We start from the raw sequence: 21514 nt of genomic DNA, 5'->3' as shown, positions 1-21514 counted from the left end.
CTCCAAGTTGTCTCTCTATAATATACTACATGTATAGCCCTTCCCAGGGCCGGCCTTAGGCCTTTAGGTGCCTGTGCTGTGCCAAAATTGACAGTGCCCCAGCCCCCCCCCAGTGACCACTGACTACATCCTTCTACATATATTTTGGTGAGATACTTAAATTCAGGGAAAGCAGCAGCTGATAGATATTATGAAATCAAATCACTCGCTCCCATTAAAATCCAGTGACTAAAGTGCACAACATAGACAGACAAACAGCTTTTACTTCAGAATAACAAAAGGTATGAAATGTGCAAGAAAGTTTGTAAAAAAAAATCCCTGCAATGCCAATGTACATAAGACTGTTCCCAAAAAGTGGAGTTAAGTGTTGCTGTGCTTACCTGTGTATGAATTTCTGGATGAGTTGTCCGCAAATGACGCTTCAAGTTTGTTGTTTGTGGAGTGTCGCTCCACATGGTTTGCAAAGAGTCTTGTTGTTGTTAACGTAAAATGTAAAACACATCCATAGGTCTTCTCTTGTCTTTCTACCAATGACAATCACAGAAGCCGACATTTCCGGTATAGTCTGGAGTCGTGGGCGGAAGGTGGGGAGGAACTGGAAGACTGTATCCTGCAGTGCAGTGTGCACAGTGCTCTAGACGGTGGTCTGAGTAGAGTAGGCCTGTAAAATTTAGAAATAAATGGCATGCAGCACACACAGTGCTGGAGCCTGGATGGTGGTCTGAGGGATGGCCTATAATCAACAGTGCAAAAGAGGCCTGGATGCCACTGCCAGTGTTTAGAGGAGGCCTCCACAGTTGCACTTGCACTGTTGCACAGTGTGCTCTGGACAGATGATGGTCATCTGAGGGGAGGGGAGGCCTCAGACCTGCTGTACCACAATTATTGTACTTCAAAGTACTGCACTGCATTTACACAGTCTGCTCTGCCTCTGGGCGCCTGGTGTCAGGAGGAGTCGGGACTCGGGAGTTGGGAGGCCTGTAATGCACACAGTGCCGCTCTCACTCACACTCTCTGGCACTCTCAGAGTCGTCACGGTGGCACCATGACTTGCTGGGCGCGGATTGCAGAAGTAGGCAGAGCTCCGTAAAAAAACGGAAGTTGGTAAACGTCGCTCCTTGCCATTTTCATCTCGTTGTCGTTCGATAGTGAAAACAGATTGGATTTTCATCATAGTTTTCGTCAGCGGACGAAAATGTGCTGTACTTTCATTTCCGCCACTGTAAAAATGCCGCTGACGAAATTAACACTGTCTGTGGCCCAGTCTCCAAAGGGAGGGGATCATGCTCTGCTTCAGTATGTCACAGTACATGTTGGCATTCATGGTTCCCTCAATGAACTGTAGCTCCTCAGCAGCACTCCCCAGTGTCGGCAGCACACATGCAGCCCCAGACCATGACACTTCCACCACCATGCTTGACTATAGGCAAGACACACTTGTCTTTGTACTCCTCACCTGATTGCCACCACAGACGCTTGACACCATCTGAACCAAATAAGTTTATCTTGGTCTCATCAGACCACAGGACGTGGTTCCAGTAATCCATGTCCTTAGTCTGCTTGTCTTCAGCAAACCATTTGCGGGCTTTCTTGTATATCATCTTTAGAAGAGGCTTCCTTCTGGGGAAAGAAAGGACTCGCTGCTCCAGGTGAGTTGAATGTGCCTGATGGAACCTCCAACCGAGTGCTAGCCCCGGCCCACCCCTGTGGGTGTATTCAAGTTAAAGAAGAAATGGCTGTACTTCAGATGGTTCCAAATGCCATTTATTTAGTCACCAAGTGACCCCAGGAGACATCAACACACAATCTTGTAGACGCGTTTCATACAATACGTCTGGCGTATGGTCTGAGCATTAACAGGCTGACCCCCCTCCCTCCCCTTCAACCTCTGCAGCAATGCTGGCAGCACTCATACGGCCCCACTTGGTTGCCGCCACACACGCTTGACACCATCTGAACCAAATAGGTATATCTTGGTCTCATCAGACCACAGGACATGGTTCCAGTAATCCATGTCCTTAGTCTGCTTATCTTCAGTAAACTGTTTGCAGGCTTTCTTGTGCATCATCTTTAGAAGAGGCTTCCTTCTGGGACGACAGCCATGCAGACCAATTTGATGCAGTGTGTGGCGTATGGTCTGAGCACTGACAGGCTGATCCCCCACCCCCACCCCTTCAACCTCTGCAGCAATGCTGGCAGCACTCTTACCTCTAGTTCCCAAAGACAACCTCTGGATATGATGCTGAGCACTTGCACTCATCTTCCTGGTCGACCATGGTGACACCTGTTCGGAGTGGAACCTGTCCTGTTAAACCACTGTATGGTCTTGGCCACTGTGCTGCAGCTCAGTTTCAGGGTCTTGGCAATCTTCTTATAGCCTAGGCCATCTTTATGTAGAGCAACCATTTTTTTTCTGATCCTCAGAGAGTTCTTTGCCATGAGGTGCCATGATAAACTTCTGGGTACCAGTATGAGAGTGCGAGTGATAACACCGAATTTAACACACCTGCTCCCCATTTAGACCTAAGACCTTGTCACATTAATGACACCAGGGAGGGAAAAATGGCTAATTGGGCCTAATTTGGACATTTTCACTTAGGGGTGTACTCACTTTTGTTGACAGCAGTTTAGACATTAATGGCTGTGTGTTGAGTTATTTTGAGGGGACAGTAAATTTACACTGTTATACAAGCTGTACACTCACTACTTCAGTGTTGTCACATGAAAATAAATTTTAAAATACTTACAAAAATGTGAGAGGTCTCACTTTTGTGAGATACTGTGTGTGTGTGTGTGTGTATATATATATATATGTGTATATATATATATATATATATATATATACACACATATGTGTGTGTAAAGTTTTAGGCAGGTGTGTGTATCTGTGCGTAAGAATGCTTTCAAAAGTATATATTTGAATTGTTTATTTTTATCCATTTACAAAAACAAAATGCAAAGTGAGTGAACAGAAGAAAAATCTAAATCAAATCAATATTTGGTGTGACTACCCTTTGGCTTCAAACCAGCATCATACTTGATGCCACGACTGTGTCTGGGATCAAAGGCAGCATGCAAATGCTGAGTTTGAGCGTTTATGCATTTCGACTTAGATTTCCCTTTTTGGAATCTGTATATTGGAACAAAAAACGTGTTATGTGACAGGTGCCAGGAGGGACAGGGGAATTTACTACATATCTTCTGGTCCTGTCCAAAATTAGAATATTTCAGGAAAATGGTACAAAAAATAACTGACTGTGGCCTTTCGGGAGACCCAGACTTTTCCCTTTTTCACGTCTCCCATATCCCTGAAAAAACCTATAGTAAAATCAAGCTTATGCCATCTTCATAATGTCACCAAATCGAGCGTCTTTCTGAGATGGAAAGATCCACAGCCTCCCTCTATCTCGCTATGGCTTACAAGAGTTGAAGAATTAAACAAGATGGAAGACCTGGTACATTCAGCTCAAAATAAACATGAGACCTACCCTAGACTAGATCCACTAGAACATGTTTACATTTTCAGATGAGGGTAAAGCCCTTTTCAGACCTATTACACAGTAAATTTCCCCACCCTACCCCCTTCTTCCAGCAAACCCCACCCCTCCCTCTCCCTATCCCCCCTCAACACCACCCCCCCCTTTTTTCCCCCAATCGTCTTCTTTCCTTGTCCCTTGTTTCTGCAATCTATTACCTTTTTCTTGTTTCCTCTGTACCTACCTACTTGTCTCTGTCCTATGCATTCATGCTGATATGGTTATCAATTGTTGAACATTGGACCAGTCGAGTCGTAGCCTTGGGAAACTCATCTTTATTGTATATAATTGTAATCGACCACCCTGACTGGCTGACTTCTTCATGTGATGTATGAACATGCTCGTTTAAGTCCATACCCACTTCTGTATGATTTTACCACTGCAACTTGTGATCTTTTCCATGCTGGATACTTTAAGGTGTTACTAAACCCAACAGTAAAATGTATATGCAGTAAAGCATGCTTGTTATACTCACTGTGGAACCTAAGGGGTTAATCCTTTGCATTGTGTAAAAAGGCTGTTTGATCCTGTCTTCTCTAATCCTCCTCTCCTTCCACTGTCCCCTGATAATTTCCCGATAACACAAAGTCTATGGAGTCACACTGCACATGCGCAGTTTGGTGTGTATTGCTAGAGATATGTACACACATATTATAACTGCACAGGAAATTCCCTGAAGAAGGAATTCACATCTAAGATATTCCGAAACATGTTGGATTGTCCCATATATACCACTCACGTATGAGTTCTTCTTTTAGAACCTGTATGTCTAGGATGAATTGCAGTTTTTGTATATGTGATCGTTTTTATATTTTTCATATTTATATGTAATTTTGAATAAAGCATTATATTTTTTATATACTCTGTTATCTCTCACCTTTATATACCATATTTATCGGCATATAACACGCACAGGATTATAACACGCACATTCATTTTAAGAGGGACGTTTCAGGAAAAAACTTAAATTTTAAATAAGGAACTTTGAAGCAAAATAAGGGTCAGTGCCCATCTGCAGCCTCACCATTGCTATCAATGCAGCCTCATCATTCCACATCAATGCAGCCTTACCATTGCCATCAGTGCAGCCTGATTGATGCCCATCTGCAGTCTAGAGGGGACAGGGAGGGTTTGCCTGGCAGCTAAAATTTAAGTATTGGTGTATAACACGCACACGCTATTTACACCCGATTTTCATGGTGAAAAAGTGAGTGTTATACGCCAATAAATACAGTACTTATACTTTCCATCTCCCTCCCACCCATAAAATCCCTGGGGTCCCCCCCTTTTGTTGGTTATATATTTTTGCTGTTTTTTTTGGGGATGTGGTGAGAGGTGAGCTCTATTTTTACGTTTACCTGATGTTCCACTTTTACTTGATGGTCTACTTAGACCGATTTGGTGGTTCAACCACATTTATGCGAATGTTCTGAATGTAAGTAGTACTGCTGGCTGGGATATGTTAGTAGCTCACTGATTCTAGTTGTTGTCTTTAGCTGTGCTGTCCGTGGTGCTGAAACCATTTATGATAGGTGTACAATTATTAAATGGGTGCTTTCTTTCAGATCCATTCACACTGCTCTGGACATTTGCAGCAGACTAAACCACAACAGTTTATTGTGTGTTTCAACTGCAGTGAGTCCGCGAAGAGCGTGTCGTGATGCGCAGCATACAGTTCTCTTTCTTTTTTGCACCTTTATTTGACGTACACAAAAGTGACACTTTTTTCATGTCACTGTACAGCAGCATGGTGTGTTGTGCTGCTGTACAATGACATGCGATCCTGTCCTGTGCTCTGTGATAAAATGCTGCACTTTAACGCAGCTCACTGCATCGCACTTTAGGGGTGTGATGCAGTGTGAATAGGACATATACTGTAGAAAACAATTGTTTTCTGTGTGTCCTAGTGGTTACCTGCATTCATCCAATGCAGTAGAATGCAGGTCAATTTGTGAACAAGCCCTAAGGGTCCTTTCACATCAGCACTGAAAATACATGTACAGTAACTCTCATTTGCCTGCATTTTATGCACGTAGCATTTATGTGCTTTGGCGGCATGCATTTTATTATTCATCTGTTGATGCGCATTTTGCAGTATTATTTCCTTTTATATCATTCCCAGTACCCTGGAAGGCCTAAAATATATATTTAAAAAAATCTCTTCAATACTTTAATGACATGCGTTTATGTGCATTACGTTAAAATGAATGTATGTTGCCTTTTAACTCACCGCAATGCACACGTACACAATGTTGTGGTGTGAATGAGGCACATAGATAAAACATTGTTTTCTATGTGCCCTTGCAGTGACCTGCATTTATTCAGTGCAGAAAAACGCAGGTCAACGCACACAGTGTGAATGAGCCCTAAAGTGTGTATAAAACTCTGCAGCCTTTATTTAATAAGGATGGGAGTGTGGTACAAAGTGCAGCAACCTATAGCTAACAATCAGCAATAAGGGTTGTCTGCTCATCCCTTTAATTCCTGACACAAATGGATTGCATGGATTCTGGGGCTGATTAAATACAGGTAAGTACTGTCTGAATCTAATTTATTATGGGAATGTCAGTAGTTTAAAAAACATCATGGCAACCCTATTACCAATCAACTTTTATTTTTCTGACTAATCTGAACTGATAAAAAGCTGAAATCTGATTGGTTGTTTTATCAAATAAATGTGCAGGTTTCGCAATGTCTGCTTACTTATTCTGCACATGTATTGCAATAACAATAATTTTGGTTACTTTAAAGAGACACTGGCTCCATGCAGGGCAAGGAACAAGCCCCCCCCCCCCCCCGGACCCCCCCTCCCCCCCCCGGACCCCCCTGGGGGGTGACAGGTGTTCCATACAGCTGCATGCAGTCAACCTGTAAAAATCAATGACAGGCTGAGAGACGCAGAGGCTGTCCATATCTTCCTGCACCTCCCAGTGTTTATATCTGTATAAGAAAGGATGCACAGCTCTGAACACAGTCTATCCACATCCAGAGCTGTGCACCTGTCCCTAAATAGATGTACGGGCTCAGATGTGCGGGAAGATCTGTACAGCGACTGCGCCTCTTAGCCTGTCATTGGTTTCTACAGGCTGGCTGCACTTGGCTGCACGGAACACCTGTCGCTCCCTCCTATGTGCTAGGAGGGGATTTTTTTTGGGGGGGGGCAGGTGATAATCGGAGGTATTTATGCTGGGGGGGGGGGGTTGTGCTAGGCGGGGGGATTTGGAGTGGAGGGAGAGGATTTGTACTGGGAGGAGGGGGAATTTATATTTAGTGGGTAAGCATGCAGATTAGTGCTCAATGTATTTATTTTTTTTTTGGGGGGGGGGGGGGGATTTTTTCTGGCACATAATGCTTGTGCATTATGCTTAGAGAGCTTAAAGAGAGGATGGATGGGGAAGATTTGTGCTGGTAGGGGGGATTTCAGCAGGGGGCAGATTTGTACTGGGAGGAGGGGGAATTTATGTTGAGGGGTAAGCATGCAGATTAGTGCTCAATTTATTTTTATTTTTTTTGGTGGTGGTGGGGGGGGGGGTTGCTGGCACATAATGCTTGTACATCTTGGAGGGGGGGGGGGCACAGTTTGGTATGGTTTCCCTGGGCTCTACACGACCTTGTCCCGGCATTGTCTATATCTATGTGCCTGTGTGAACGAGACCTTACACTCGCCTTACCTACAGTCTTTCGCAGCTCATTACTTTTTATAGCTATATAGTTATAAGTTTGAAAAAAGAAACAAGTGCATCCAGTTCAACCTACAGTATGTGTGTGTGATTTTTTTATTCTCTAATGATTCTCTTAGCCCTGTATATTCTGCTTCTACTCTAACAATAAAGAACCCTTTCCTGAATCTAAGGTTAAACCTCTTTTTTTCTAACCTCGAATCGTGGCCAAGTGTCTTCTTCAGGGTCCTTAATGTGTTACTAAACCCAGTAATATGATAATAGTTAATCTGCCCACCCACAGTGCCCACAGCTTATAAATCTTCTTTTTACATTAAAATACTGCCACTATATACCTTTTTGATTGATGTGTATACCACGGTCACATGATAACCCACAGGGTTTGTCCAGAGCTGTGTGTTCAGGTAGGAGATTTCCACTATAGCCTGTATACACGCCTACATGTGTAATGTCAATATCAAGGAAATGTTCTCTCCAGCAAAAAAGACACAACTGAGCATGTGCAGGTTGGCTACCCTGCCTGTGTGTTAGCTGGCCTTCCCCAGATAGACAGTGCAAGAGGGAAGGATCTATGCATACAGGATCAAAGAGCCTTTTTACACAATGCAGAGGATTAACCCCTTAAGTTCCACAGTGAGTATAACAAGCATGCTATTCTGCATATACAGATTTTACTGTTGTGGGTTTAGTAACACTTTAAGCTGGCCATAAATTAATCAAAATCTGGCAGGTTCAGCAGGAACCAGACAAATTTTGATCGACCATTCCTGTTTGACAGAAGGGGACAGAAGAAGAATGTTGGAAAAATGTTCTTAATCAGCAGGTTGCAGCCAATCGGTTGCATCGCTTATCAGTGTATTCTGACAGTGGAGGAGTGAGGCTGGAGTTCAAGTGATTGTAAAGTCTTGTTTTTTTTTTCTATAAAAATAACAAACATGTTATACTTACCATCCTGTGTAATGGATTTGCACAGAGCAGCCCAGATCCTCCTCTCCTGATCCATGCTTCTGGTCCCTCCCTCCCGTTGAGTGCCCCCACAGCAATCAGCTTGCTATGGGGGCACCCAAGCCAAGCTGCAGCTCCATGTATCCATTCAGACACGGAGCTGCGGCCCACCCCGCCCCCTCTCTCTCCTGATTGGCTAACTGAGTTTGAGAGTAGCGGGAGCCAATCACGCCACTGCTGTGTCTCAGCCAATCAGGAGGGATGGCCGAGGGACTCATGGACATTGCTGAACAGAGATGGGGCTCAGGTAAGTATCAGTGGGGCTGAAGGGGGCTGCTGCACAAAGAGGGGTTTTTATCTCAATGCATAGATTGCATTAGGATAAAAAACTTTCTGCCTTTACAATCCCTTTTGGCTATAAGGTCAAACCCTATGCATGCACATATAAATGAAATACATGAATGTAGTTTTGTAATGATTAATGCATCATTAAATTGATTTTCTAATGCAAGCAGTGTATCTGAATTTGATTTGGCATCAGCCATTTGTAACCCCTGTACTGCAGAACTGGAGTGTTAGAGGATAAAGCCAATCTGTTCATGTGCTGAAAAGAAGCATGCTGAAAGGAAGAGAAAGCAAAGAGATGTGCTGCTTCTTCTTTCACTGTCTAGTAACAGCCTGGTACAGTTCTCAGCCTGGGCTCAGGGGAAGTGGGTTGAGTGATGCTAACATCAGACGTCTAGTGTCAGAAAAAAGTACTGTGGGGAAAATCTCTGGATTGAATATTGCAGAAGAGGCTACTTTTTTATTTTATCGTTAATGGGCTATTCATTTTTATCTTTAAATTTTTGGCTGGAATTCTGCTTTACAGAGTAACTCCACTTTTGTTGAAAAAATACATACTCCCCTCTGGGTGATCTATGTACATTGCAGGAATTTTAACAAACTTCGTTGTAGATTCCTACCTTTTGTTATTCTGAAGAAATCCCTGTCAAAAATGACATTTTTTATTGCAGGGGATGCCTGAAATCTGACTTCTATTTTAGGGCAGACTTATGGAAAAATCTGTAAGCCAATCACACAAGCAGGAAATTATGTTTCTGGGTGGGGGGGCATTCTGTACACATTCTGTGTACAGAACACCTCCAGGTAGCCATGTTGCATTGCATTTTACAGAAAATTACAGTGCTGCAGATTGAAAAGGAAAGGTCATTTTTAACCACTTCAATACCAGGCACTTATACACCTTCCTGCCCAAACAAATTTTCAGCTTTCAGTGCTGTCATACTTTGAATGACAATTGCGCGGTCATGCTACACTGTACCCAAACAAATTTTTATCATTTTGTTCCCACAAATAGAGCTTTCTTTTGGTGGTATTTGATCACCTCTGGAATTTTTATTTTCTGCTAAACAAATAAAAAAAGACCGAAAATTTTGGGGAAAAAATGTTTTTTTTTTCTGTTACAAAACTTGGTAGATAAGTAAGTTTTCTCCTTCACTGATGGGCACTGATGGGGCTGCACTGATGGGCACCAATGAGGTGGCACTTGATGGGCACTGATGATGTGCACTAATATGCAGCACTGATGGGGCACTGATAGGTGGCACTAATATGCAGCACTGATGGGTACATATAGGTGGCACTGATGGGCACTGAAAGGTGGGTACAGATGGGCACTGATAGGTGGCATGGATGGGCACTGATAGGTGGCATGGATGGGCACTAATAGGTGGCACGGATGGGGACTGATAGATGACACTGATGTACACCATTGGATGGTACTGATGGATGCCAATCAGTGCCAAATAATGCCTGCCAATCAGTGATGCCCATTGTGGGCACTGATTGGCATCCATTGTGGGCACTGATTGGCATCCCTAGTGGTCTAGGGTGGCATACCTGGTGGTCCAGTGTGGGCATCCTCGGGGGGGCTGCGCTGATAATCAATCAGCACAGACCCCCCCTGTCTGAGGAACAGCCGATCGGCTCTCTTCTACTCGCGTCTGTCAGAGACTCTACCTAGATCGGAGTTGCGGTGTGTCAGACAGACACACTGCCACAACGATCGCCGCAATGCGTGCCCCCGGGGGCGCGCAGCGGCTTGATATTCTGGCAACGTCATATGACGTCCAGTCAGGATATCGCAACCACTTTGCCGACGTCATATTGCTATATGGCGAGCGGCAAGTGGTTAATAACATTCAATTACAATATGACTTGGGTCGCAATTGCTATATTATTATTTTTTTATTTGCTATTTTTTTCCCACTTAAGTGGAGTTACCCTTTAAGCTTTGGGTTATCTGGGATTGATCAAAGATGGCTGTGTCCTTTTGGAAGACTAGGGCAGCTGAAGGCATTGTCAAGGTTAGCCCTGGGATCTCAGTGAGAGGTAAAAATAATGTCCTTCAAAAAGATGACCAGCACCACTGCTGTAACAAAAAAAAAACAACCTTTTTCTTCAAATAAAAGCTTTACATACCGATGTAGTAATATCATGCTCAGCCAGATATTGTGTTTTGACCTTTACTAGGTCTTTCTCAAACCAAAGAGATTGATTAATGATGTGCAAGAGCGAGTGGTTCGTGCTCCCAGAGGAAGCTTTGGAGCAAGCTAATTATGGGTGAGCTGGTTGGATTGTTAGATAGAGGTAATGAAGACTTAACATAAGTGTTACATTTGCATTACTTTCGTAGCATGAAACAGTATATCAAACACTAGGTGCATTTTACGGTGGCCATACCTGGTCCGAAAAACAGAACAATCAATGTCCAATAATACAATCATCTTGGACATCAAATGAGCGGGACAAAAATGGTATGGATGTGCAAAAAATAGTGATGGTTTAGACCAGTGGTCTCCAAACTGCAGCTGATGGGCTGGATGTGGAATTTTGCTTGCCTTTATCTGGCCCTTTTGCTTCCACTGATACAAGCCACATTTCCTCCCACTGACCCCAACAATGGGGAAATATTTCTGCTAATGCCATCAACAATGCAGCACTGTGGTATTTCTCCCATTGATGCCACTGATGGGGCATTATTCCTTAAACTGACACCAATGATGGGGCACTGTTAATCTCACTGACACCAGTGATGGGGCACTCTTCCTCCCACTGACGCCAATGGTGTGGCACTCTTCCTCCCACTGATGCCAATGATGGGGCACTCTTTCTCCAACTGATACTAATGATGGGGCACTCTTCCTCCCACTGATGAATATGACAGGGCACGCTTCCTCCCACTGACGCCAATGATGGGGCACACTTTTTCCCACTGACGCTAATGATGGGGCACTCTTCCTCCCATTGACACCAATGATGGGGCACTCTTCCTCCCACTGACGCCAATGGTGGGGCACTCTTCCTCCCACTGACACCAATGATGGGGCACACTTCCTCCCACTGACACCAATGATGGGGCACTTTTCCTCCCACTGACACCAATGATAAGGCACTCTTCGTCCGACTGACACCAGCAATGGCACCCTTAAACCAAAGATGCATTCTTTACTCCCACTTAATGCCAGGGCAATTTCTACTCCCAATGGCCACAGTCTAAAAAAAGTGTTAAAAATGCTCATGCAGAAACGCATCTGGAACGGATCTGGAGGACGTTTTTGTGGTGTGAACTGGCAATAACATTTGATTTTAGAATGAATGAACGAAAACCCGCATACAGTATTAGAACATTCGTACATCTTTTCTTTTTTTCTTTTTTTTTTTATATTGTAAGTTTTATTATTTTCCAAGAAATTACAAAGTAATATAAGCAAACAGAAAATCGAATAACATTACAAAGAAGAAGCTATGACAAGCAATCTTGATGTACTTTTGAGAAAAAAAATTTCATCCTGCTCCTTCAAATTTTGTCATTCCAGCATTTGAAAACAAATGTTAATTTGACCCGCAAAAAATGAACGTGTTAATGTTCTTACAACTAAAAATGTCAAACAAAATTCCTCTGGTGTATACCCAGGAGTAGGGATGAGCTTTATGTTTGGGTCGAACATGAGTTCGACTCGAACATTAGCTGTTCGCCCGTTCATCGAAAAGCGAACATTATCGGGTGTTTGCGCCAAATTCGAGCGCCGCGTAACGCCCCATAATGCACTGCAGGAGCGCAGTGCATTGCTATATGATTATTGGCCAAAGCATGCACCATGACCTGCATGCTTTGGCCAATCTCAGCAACCTCAGCTAAGAGAGCCATAATTGGTCAAAGGCAGGGTGCCTTTGGCCAATCATGGCTCAGGGGGACTAAGTCCATGCCCCACACTATATAAGGCTGCCTGCACGTCGGCCCCGTGTAGTGTGTTGTTGGCGTGGATGGAGAGAGAGTGTCATTTAGATTGAGCAGGCAGGTTATTCAGTTAGCTGCAGTGTATTTAATATATATATACAGCCATTCTCAAATATATATATTTGAGTACCGTGCACCCCTAGTGCAGTTGCTACTACTTTTCTGCTGGTGTATACAGTACACAATAAAGTGTAGTGTGGTTTTGCTAAACAAAATTTACAGCATGTCTGGAAGGCCACCAAGGAGAGGGAGACGCTCACAGGCCAATAAAAGAGGGCAAGCAGGCTCTGTGTCTACAGTCGACAGTGCTGGTGATGGACACGGTGCATCCTCAGTACGTGGCCGTGGGGCACGCTTGTCCTTTTTTTCTGCAGCTGGCCGTGTCATTGAGCCACAACATGCAGAAGAGTTGGTGGAATGGATAAGAAAGCCGTCCTCATCCTCCTCATCCTCTGTCACCCAGGCTCAGAGTAGTTTGCCTGCCAATGCAGCTGCCAAAGCGGCCTATTCCATCGGCTCCATGCCAACAGTCACTCCTTCCCTAGCCCTACCATCATGCACGGAGGAGTCCCCCGAACTATTCGACCAGTGTCGGGTACATGCTGCAGGAGGATGCGCAGTGATTTGAAGGCTCCGATGATGGTACCCAGGTTAAGGAAGGGAGTAATGTGAGCGTAGAGAGAGGGGGTGCCCAAGAAGGTCAAGAAACTGGCAGTCATGTTCCCCCAGTTGCAGCATACTGCCAAGTTTGCTCCAGTGACGAGGAGGGGGGGGAATTATGAGGTCACTGACTCTACTTGGGTGCCTGATAGAAGAGAGGAGGAGGCACATCTCCAACGAGGCAGGATGCCCTCCAGCGGGCAGCTTAAGGGCACCCACCCTATTGCATCACACCGCAGAGCTAAGCAGATGCAGGGCGCTGCTGACTCCCTGCATATTTTGAAAACTTCTTTGGTGTGGGCCTTTTTTGACATCTGTGCAGCAGATCGCACCGTTGCTGTTTGCAACATATGTCTGAAGCGTATCAAGCATGGCCAAAACAGCACCTGCTTGGGCACCACATGCTTGACCAGACATACGACGACCTCCTATGCAGTCCGTTGGCAACAGCACTTTAAAAGACCCCCTTTAAAGAACAAGCTGAACCTTCCCACTATACCTGCAGTCCTCTCAGAAACCTGCACTGAGAGGAATGTAGGTATAGAAATAGGCGCTGCTGGCGGTACACCAACATCCGATTTTAGCAGGCAAATTTCCCTACCCCATTTGCTAAACCGGCGAAAGAAATTCGGTCCCAGCCATCCACATGCTCAACATCTGAATGCTAGCTTGGCCAAATTGCTAGCACTGCAACTGCTGCCTTTTCAGCTGGTAGACTCTGCCCCCTTTCGTGAATTTGTGGAATGTGCAGTACCTCATGGCAGGTTCCCAAACGCCATTTCTTTTCACGGAAGGCCATTCTGGCTCTCTACCAGCATGTGGAAGGCAATGTTTTGGCCTCGTTGGACAGGGCGGTTAGCAGTAAGGTGCATATTACCACTGACTCATGGTCCAGCAGGCATGGACAGGGACGTTACCTTTCTTTCACGGCGCACTGGGTAACTCTGCTGGCAGCTGGGAAGGATGCAGGAAAGGGTTCAGTATTGTTGAAGCTTGTTCTGCCACCACGCCTCCAAAATGCTAATAGTTGTGATTCTGCCACAGTTCTCTCCTCCACCCCCTCCTCTTCTTCTTCCTCTATGGCCTCTTCCTCTGCAGATTTGTCCTCTGAAGCAGCGGTGCTCCATAGGTGTTCAAGGGGCTACGCAAGCACTCAGGCAAAAAGATGCCATGCGGTGCTTGAGTCGCTCTGCTTAGGGGACAGGAGCCACACTGGGGCAGAGATTCTGGCAGCTATGCAGGGGCAGACTCAGAGGTGGTTGACGCCACACCAGCTTCAGCCAGGAATGGTTGTATGCGACAATGGCATCAACTTCCTCTCCGCCCTCCGACAGGGACACTTGACTCATGTTCCCTGTTTGGCTCAAGTCCTGAATTTGGTGGTGCAGCGGGTCTTGAGCTGGTACCCGGGCTTACAGGATCTCCTGAGGCAGGCCAGGAAAGTCTGTGGTCATTTCCACCAGTCATATAATGCCAGTGCTCGGCTGGCTGATATTCAAAGAGAATGCAACCTGCCCAAAGAACCGCCTCATTTGTGACATGCCCACCAGGTGGAACTCAACGTTGGCAATGCTGCAGTGGCTGCACACGCAGCAGAGGGCCATCAATGAGTACCTGTGTGAGTATGGCACCAGGACAGGGTCAGGGGAGCTTGGCTTTTTTTCGCCACGCTAGTGGCTACTGATCAAGGATGCATGCAGTGTCCTGTCACCATTTGCAGAGGCCATGAGGATGGTGAGCAGTGACAGTGCATGCATCAGTGATACTGTCCCTCTGGTCTTCCTGTTGGAGCACACGCTTTGTGGAATAATGGACAGGGCACTTGAGGCAGAACAGAGGGAGGAAGAGGAGGACTTCCTTACCTCTCCAGGCCCCCTTTATCCAAGGTATAGTATTCCTGCGGGCCCGCCGATCACACAGGAAGAAGAAGAGGAGGAGGAGGATTGTGTCAGCATGGAGGTGGAGGATAACACTCAGCATCAGCAGCAGTCTTCAAGGGATCGTTTTCAGTCCCCAGAAACCCATGGAGTTGTACGTGGCTGAGAGGAGGTGGTTGAGGATCATGTGATCCAGAGGACTCAGGATCGAATGCCTCTACAAACTTACGCTGCATGGCCTCCCTGATCCTGCAAAGCCTGCAAAAGGACCCTAGTATTCGTGGTATCAAGGAGAGGGTTCATTACTGGTTGGCAACCCTTCTTGATCCACATTACAAGGGTAAGGTTGCAGAACTTATCCAGCCTTCGCAGAGGCAGCAGAGGATGAAACATCTTCGGGAGGCCTTGCAGAAAGGTTTGTGCAATGTGTTTCCAGAGCCTGGGAGGTTACAATTTCCTGGTGCTGGACAACTTGTTGCTGAGGCTTCGTTCAGTCACTGAAAGAATGGTGGAGAAGGTGGCCAGCTGACCTATGCCTTCAGACAGTTCTTCAGTCCTCAGCGCCAAGGTCTGATCGGTTCCAGCAACCATCGCCAGCGTCTGAATTACATGGTGCAGGAATATCTAGAGGCAAGATCAGACTTGGAGACCTTTCCAACAGAACATCCACTGGGTTACTGGGTCTTGAGGAAGGACCACTGGCCAGAGCTTGCTCAATATGCAATTGAGCTACTGGCCTGTCCTGCATCCAGCGTTCTTTCTGAATGCACATTCAGTGCTGCTGGAGGCTTTGTAACTGATCACAGAGTGCGCCTGTCAACAGACTCTGTTGATCGGCACACATTCATAAAAATGGATCAGTCTTGGATCACCAGCTACCAAGCACCTGATGCTGATGTAACCGATTGATTTTTCTATGGATGTGGGATCCCTTGAAGACTGCATATGCTGAGTGACTATCCTATTATGCTGAGTGACTATCCTATTCCTCCTCAATCTTCATGATGATAGCTTCTAAGAATATTTTTGGTTCAGGGCACCACCACCATTGCCTAAGGCTCAATTTTTCTGCCCCTGTTTAACAGGGGCGCGTAATTACAATTTTTGAGCTAATATTTCACAGCAGGGCCCGTTTCTGCGCTCAACAAGAGTATCTGTGAGGCTTTACAGGGTTGTGCCACCACCATCGCCTAAGGCCCAATTTTTCTGCCCCTGTTTAACAGGTGCATGTAAATACAATTTTTGCTCTAATATTTCACAGCAGGGCCCGTTCCTGCGCTCAACAAAAGTATCTGTGAGGCTTTACAGTGTTGTGCCAACACCACCGCCTAAGGCCCAATTTTTCTGCCCCTGTTTAACAGGGGCATGTAATTACAATTCTTGATATAATATTTCACAGCAGGGCCCATTCCAGCGCCCACCAAGAGTAACTGTGAGGGCTTACAGTGTTCTGGTACCACCAATGCCTAAGGCCCAATTTACCGCAGAGTGTATAGGGCAGACCGTATAGTATATACAGGCGGTCCCCTATTTTCAAACATCTGACTTACAAACTACTCCTACTTACAAACGGAGGGAGACAACAGAAAGTGAGAGGAAATATACCCCTAGGAAGGAAACATTTTGTCCTGTAATGCTCTGTACACACGGTTGGACTCTCCGACGGAATATGTGCGATCGGAGCTTGTTGTTGGAAATTCCAACCGTGTGTGGGCTCCATCTGACTTTTTTCATCGGAATTTCTGACACACAAAGTTTGAGAGCAGGCTATAAAATTTTCCAACAACAAAATCCGTTCGCATAAATTCCGACCGTGTGTGGACCATTCCGACACACAAAGTGCCATGCATGCTCAGAATAAATTAAGAGACGAAAGCTATTGGCTACTGCCCTGTTTATAGTCCCGACGTACATGTTTTACGTCACCGCGTTCAGAACGATCGGATTTTCTGACAACTTTGTGCGACCGTGTGTATGCAAAACAAGTTTGAGCCAACATCTGTCGGAAAAAATCCATGGATTTTGTTGTCGGAATGTCCGATCAATGTCCGATCGTGTGTACAGGGCATAAGAGTTATTATGGGAAAAATGTGTCTCCACTGATGCTTTATCACCAATCCTAGTTTCCCTAATAACCCAAAATTTTCAAAATCCAGTTGTCATTGGAACAGAAAGTGAGGTGAAATCTTCTGAACAGGGGCACAGACAGCAAAACAAATGTTACAGGGGTGATAACCCTTCCCTATGATATCCAAAAAGCTAAAAAATAGATTTTTTGGCTGTAGCTACACTTTAAAAATGTACCAGTTCCAAATTACAAACAGATTCAACTTAAGAACAAACCTACAGTCCCTATCTTGTCTGTAACCCGGGGACCGCCTGTATACTGCTGTTCAGAGTATATAGGGCCCGGGGGCTCCACGTCTTTTGTTTTTGTAATTTGGGTGTAGGGTTCCCCTTAATATCCATACCAGACCCAAAGGGCCTGGCAATGGGCTGGGGGGGGGGGGGGGCATGCCGTTTTTCTCAATGATTTTCATCTATATTGCCGGGACCCGACATTACATTACAGCTGCAAGAAGTTTTAAATGACTTTTTTCCTTTAGAACTGTTCTAAACACGGGAAACATGCGCCACTTTACAGGCATCCTGTAGACACCCCCCAGGCATGAAATTTAAAGGAATATTACACTTTTATTGTTTGACTTTAAGCATTATTAAAATCACTGCTCCCGAAAAAATGGCCGTTTTTAAAACTTTTTTTTGCATTGATTCATGTCCCCTGGGGCAGGACCCGGGTCCACAAATACTTTTTATGACAATAACTTGCATATTAGCCTTTAAAATTAGCACTTTTGATTTTTCACGTTCGAGTCCCATAGACTTTAAGGTGTTCGCACAAATTTTTTGCCTGTTCGCATGTTCCGAACCGGGGGTGGTGGTGGGTGTTTGTCTCATCCCTACCCAGGAGTTGTGGGTCCTACCACCTGCCTACATTTAGTATAAATGGGTCCCCCAGGGGCCCTTGTGCAGCTGCACAGTCTGCATATGAGGCTCCTGATGATTATAAGGTCAGCCAGTGACTGCAGAAAACTAATTGCACGATCCATTAGACGTGCTCAGTATACCAAGACAATGAGGAAGGTCACCCGGCCGGGTGTCACCCTGGACAATCCCCCCAATGGCCGGCTATCTCTGCAGCTGGAAGTTATAGTTGTGTCAGGAATGGGGGCGAGAGTCTAATCACCCTCCTCCGTCTGCTGTGCCGCCCCCAGATCCCCGATCATCCCCAGGAGGAGGAGGAGAGGAGGAGGAGAGGAGATTTCCCTGGCAGCCGGTACGAGCTCTCCTCGCCACTCGCGAGCTGCGGCAGCAGGTTCCTCTGTACAGACTTGCAGAGGCGGAGGGGGAAGCGGAGGCGGCGCTGGGCTGCAGAGACATACAGAGAGAAGCTGAGCTGAGACTTACCATTGCAATGAATGAGTGCCAACACTGACCACCTACCTACCCCATCTGTATCCCGACACCCTGCAGCCCGACACCCTGCACTCCGACACCCTACACCCCACACTCCCATCACCAGGGCTTACTCTGGGCTCATGTGATCTGCTGCACTCACCGGACCTCATTCACTGACATCTCAACCCAGGTAAGCTTCTCCTTTATTTCTTCTTACTTTGCTACAATCAGGAATGTTTGGGGATAACTGAGTTTCAGTCTAAACTTTTGCTTTTGTGCAATATATATATATATATATATATATATATATATATATATATATGTATGTGTGTGTATGTGTGTGTGTGTGTGTGTGTGTGTGTGTGTGTGTGTATATGTGTATATATATATATATATATATATATATATATATATATATATATATACAAAAAAACAGTAGTGAGCAGCACATCGGTACCCTCCAAGTGCAGTACATAAATCCATTCCCCCATAACACTGTATGTGTGTCGGTGTAGTTTCACTAAATAAAATATATGGGGCTTAATGTAATGAATTAAAGACTGGACCAGCTATAATCAACGCCAGTGGAGTTTCTCTGTAAAATTGCCTGCACAGGTAACACTAAATTCATAAAAGCTTTATGAGTTATAGCTCTAGATTAAAGGGATAGTCCACCCTAAATGGATATATTTAGGTTTGTGTCATTTACGGGGTTTTGAATTGCATATCGGCTTTTATGTCTCTCTAGAACAGACTTCCTCAACCCTTTTTTTTTTTTTTTTTTTTTACACACAGAAGAACCATTGAAATAACTTTTTTGGCCTCAGGGAATTCCTGCTAATATTTATTACATCTACAGCTCACAGTACATTACTAATGGTCAATGGGAAGAATGCTCTTTGCATTAGTGGTCAGTGGCAAGAATACTCCTTAAATTGGTAGCCACTGGGAAGAAAGCTCCTTAAATGGTTGGTTAGTGAGAAGAATACTCCTTAAATTGATAGTCAGTGGGAAGAATACTCCTTAAATTGGTGGTCAGTAGTAATAATGAGCCTTATATTGGTCAGTGGAAAGAATACTCCCTAAATTGGTGATCATTGGGTCAGGTGGAAGAATACTCCCTAAATTGGTGATTATTGGGTCAGGTGGAAGAATACTCCCTAAATTGGTGATTATTGGGTCAGGTGGAAGAATACTCCCTAAATTGGTGATTATTGGGTCAGGTGGAAGAATACTCCCTAAATTGGTGATCATTGGGTCAGGTGGAAGAATACTCCCTAAATTGGTGATCATTGGGTCAGTGGGAGGAATACTCTCTAAATTGGTTGATCAGTGGGAAGAATGCTCCTTAAATTGATGGTCAGTGGGAAGAATACTCCTTAAATTGATCGTCAGTGGAAGGATTACTCCTTAAATTGGTGATCAGTGGAAAGCATGCTCCTTAAACTGATGGTCTGTGGGAAGATTACTCCTTAAATTGGTGATCAGTGGGTCAGTGGGAAGAATACTCCCTAAATTGGTGATCACTGGGTCAGTGGGAGGAATACTCCCTAAATTGATGGTCAGCAGGAAGAATATTCCTTAAATTGGTGGTCAGTGGGAATAATGCTCCTTAGGGTGGTCAGTCGGAAGAGTACTCCCTAAATTGGTGATCAGTGGGTGGAATACTTCCTAAATGGTGATCAGTGGGTCAGTGGGAAAAATGCTCCTTAAATTGGTGGTCAGTGGGAAGAATGCTTCTTATACAGGTGGTTATTGAGAATAATGCTGCTTACATTGATACTCAGTGGAAATAATGCTCCCTACATCGATGATAATTGTGAAAGTGCGCCTTACTTTAGTGGTCAATGAAAAGATGGTCTGTTAGATGTGTGATTATTGGGAAGAGTGCTCTTTACATTGGTGGTTAGTGGGAAGCATGTTCCTTACATTTGTGGTCAAAGGAAAGAATGCTCCCTACATTTGTGGTCAGTTGGAGGAATGATCCATACATTGATATTCAGTAAGAAGAATGCTCCTTACATTTGTGGTCAGTTGGAAAATCCCCCCCCCCCCCCCCACCAAAGTTAATTGGTTTCAGTAGATAGTTAGATAATCTGAGAGGCAAAATAATGCTCAATGAACTCCTAGCAACCTCTGGTGGAATCTTATGGTTGCACAGAACCCTGGTTGAGAAAGGCTGCTCTAAAAGTTTGACAGCAAAATTTCTGCTCCTGAGTTCCCAGCTCTTCCCACCAACCACAACCTTTAAGAGAGGTGGGAGTGGAAAGGAGGGGCATAGCGATCAAATTTAGCAGCCGTAATCTTATATCACTGTATGGTGTCCCAGGGAGAAGTCTAATGCCCCGTACACACGATCGTATTTTCCGCCAACATAACCGTGGATTTTTGTTCGAAGGTTGTTGGCTCAAACTTGTCTTGCATACACACGGTCACACAAATGTTGGCCAACAATTAGGAACGTGGGAACGCGGTGACGTACAAGACGTACAACGAACCGAGAAAAATGAAGTTCGGTAGCCAGTGCGGCTCTTCTGCTTGATTCCAAGCATGCGTGAACTTTTGTGTGATGGACTTGCTCTCAAACATTTGTTGGCGGAAAGTCCGACAGCAAATGTTCGATGGAGCATACACATGGTCAGCCAGTAGTTGACTTAGCTCAACATTAACTACCCATAATTGACATATTGATTATGAATAAACTTATCCTTTAAATAAAAGGCTTATGAATTATGATTTCCTTAAGGATACTCTGCTGCTAGATAAAAATGTTAAAGAAAAACCCAGCCTGCAAGAAAAAAAAAAATTATACTTGCTTTCCCTTGCCTCCAGTTGTCATTGTGTTGCAGAGCTAGGGTAGCTGACAAATCTTTTTGCATCCAACACTGTGTGCTCTGTGGTTCCATCTGCTGATCCCTAAGTCATTACTGCGTTCTGTAGTGATGTAAGGGCTTGTGGATGGAGACACAGCGCACCATGGGTAACCAGGCATCCGACACTCCCTGAAGTGTCAGATTCTAAAGACCCTCAGCAAGATAATCTGTGTAACAGAGC

At 44.9% G+C, this 21514-nt stretch overlaps 1 protein-coding gene across 1 annotated transcript in view; it reads left to right on the top strand.

The window, feature by feature from the left end:
• The first annotated feature begins 18309 nt into the window (after positions 1-18309).
• Positions 18310-21514, top strand: part of ANKRD34B (ankyrin repeat domain 34B) — a 61871-nt gene continuing 58666 nt past the window's right edge. Inside the window, exon 1 of the mRNA XM_073624433.1 lies at positions 18310-18650. The gene's annotated coding sequence lies outside the window, so the exon portion shown is untranslated. The remainder of the gene's footprint in view (positions 18651-21514) is intronic.

This window comes from Aquarana catesbeiana, linkage group LG01, assembly GCF_042186555.1.
Source record: "Aquarana catesbeiana isolate 2022-GZ linkage group LG01, ASM4218655v1, whole genome shotgun sequence".
Lineage (NCBI taxonomy): Eukaryota > Metazoa > Chordata > Amphibia > Anura > Ranidae > Aquarana > Aquarana catesbeiana.
This window is presented reverse-complemented; position numbering and strand designations above follow the sequence as displayed.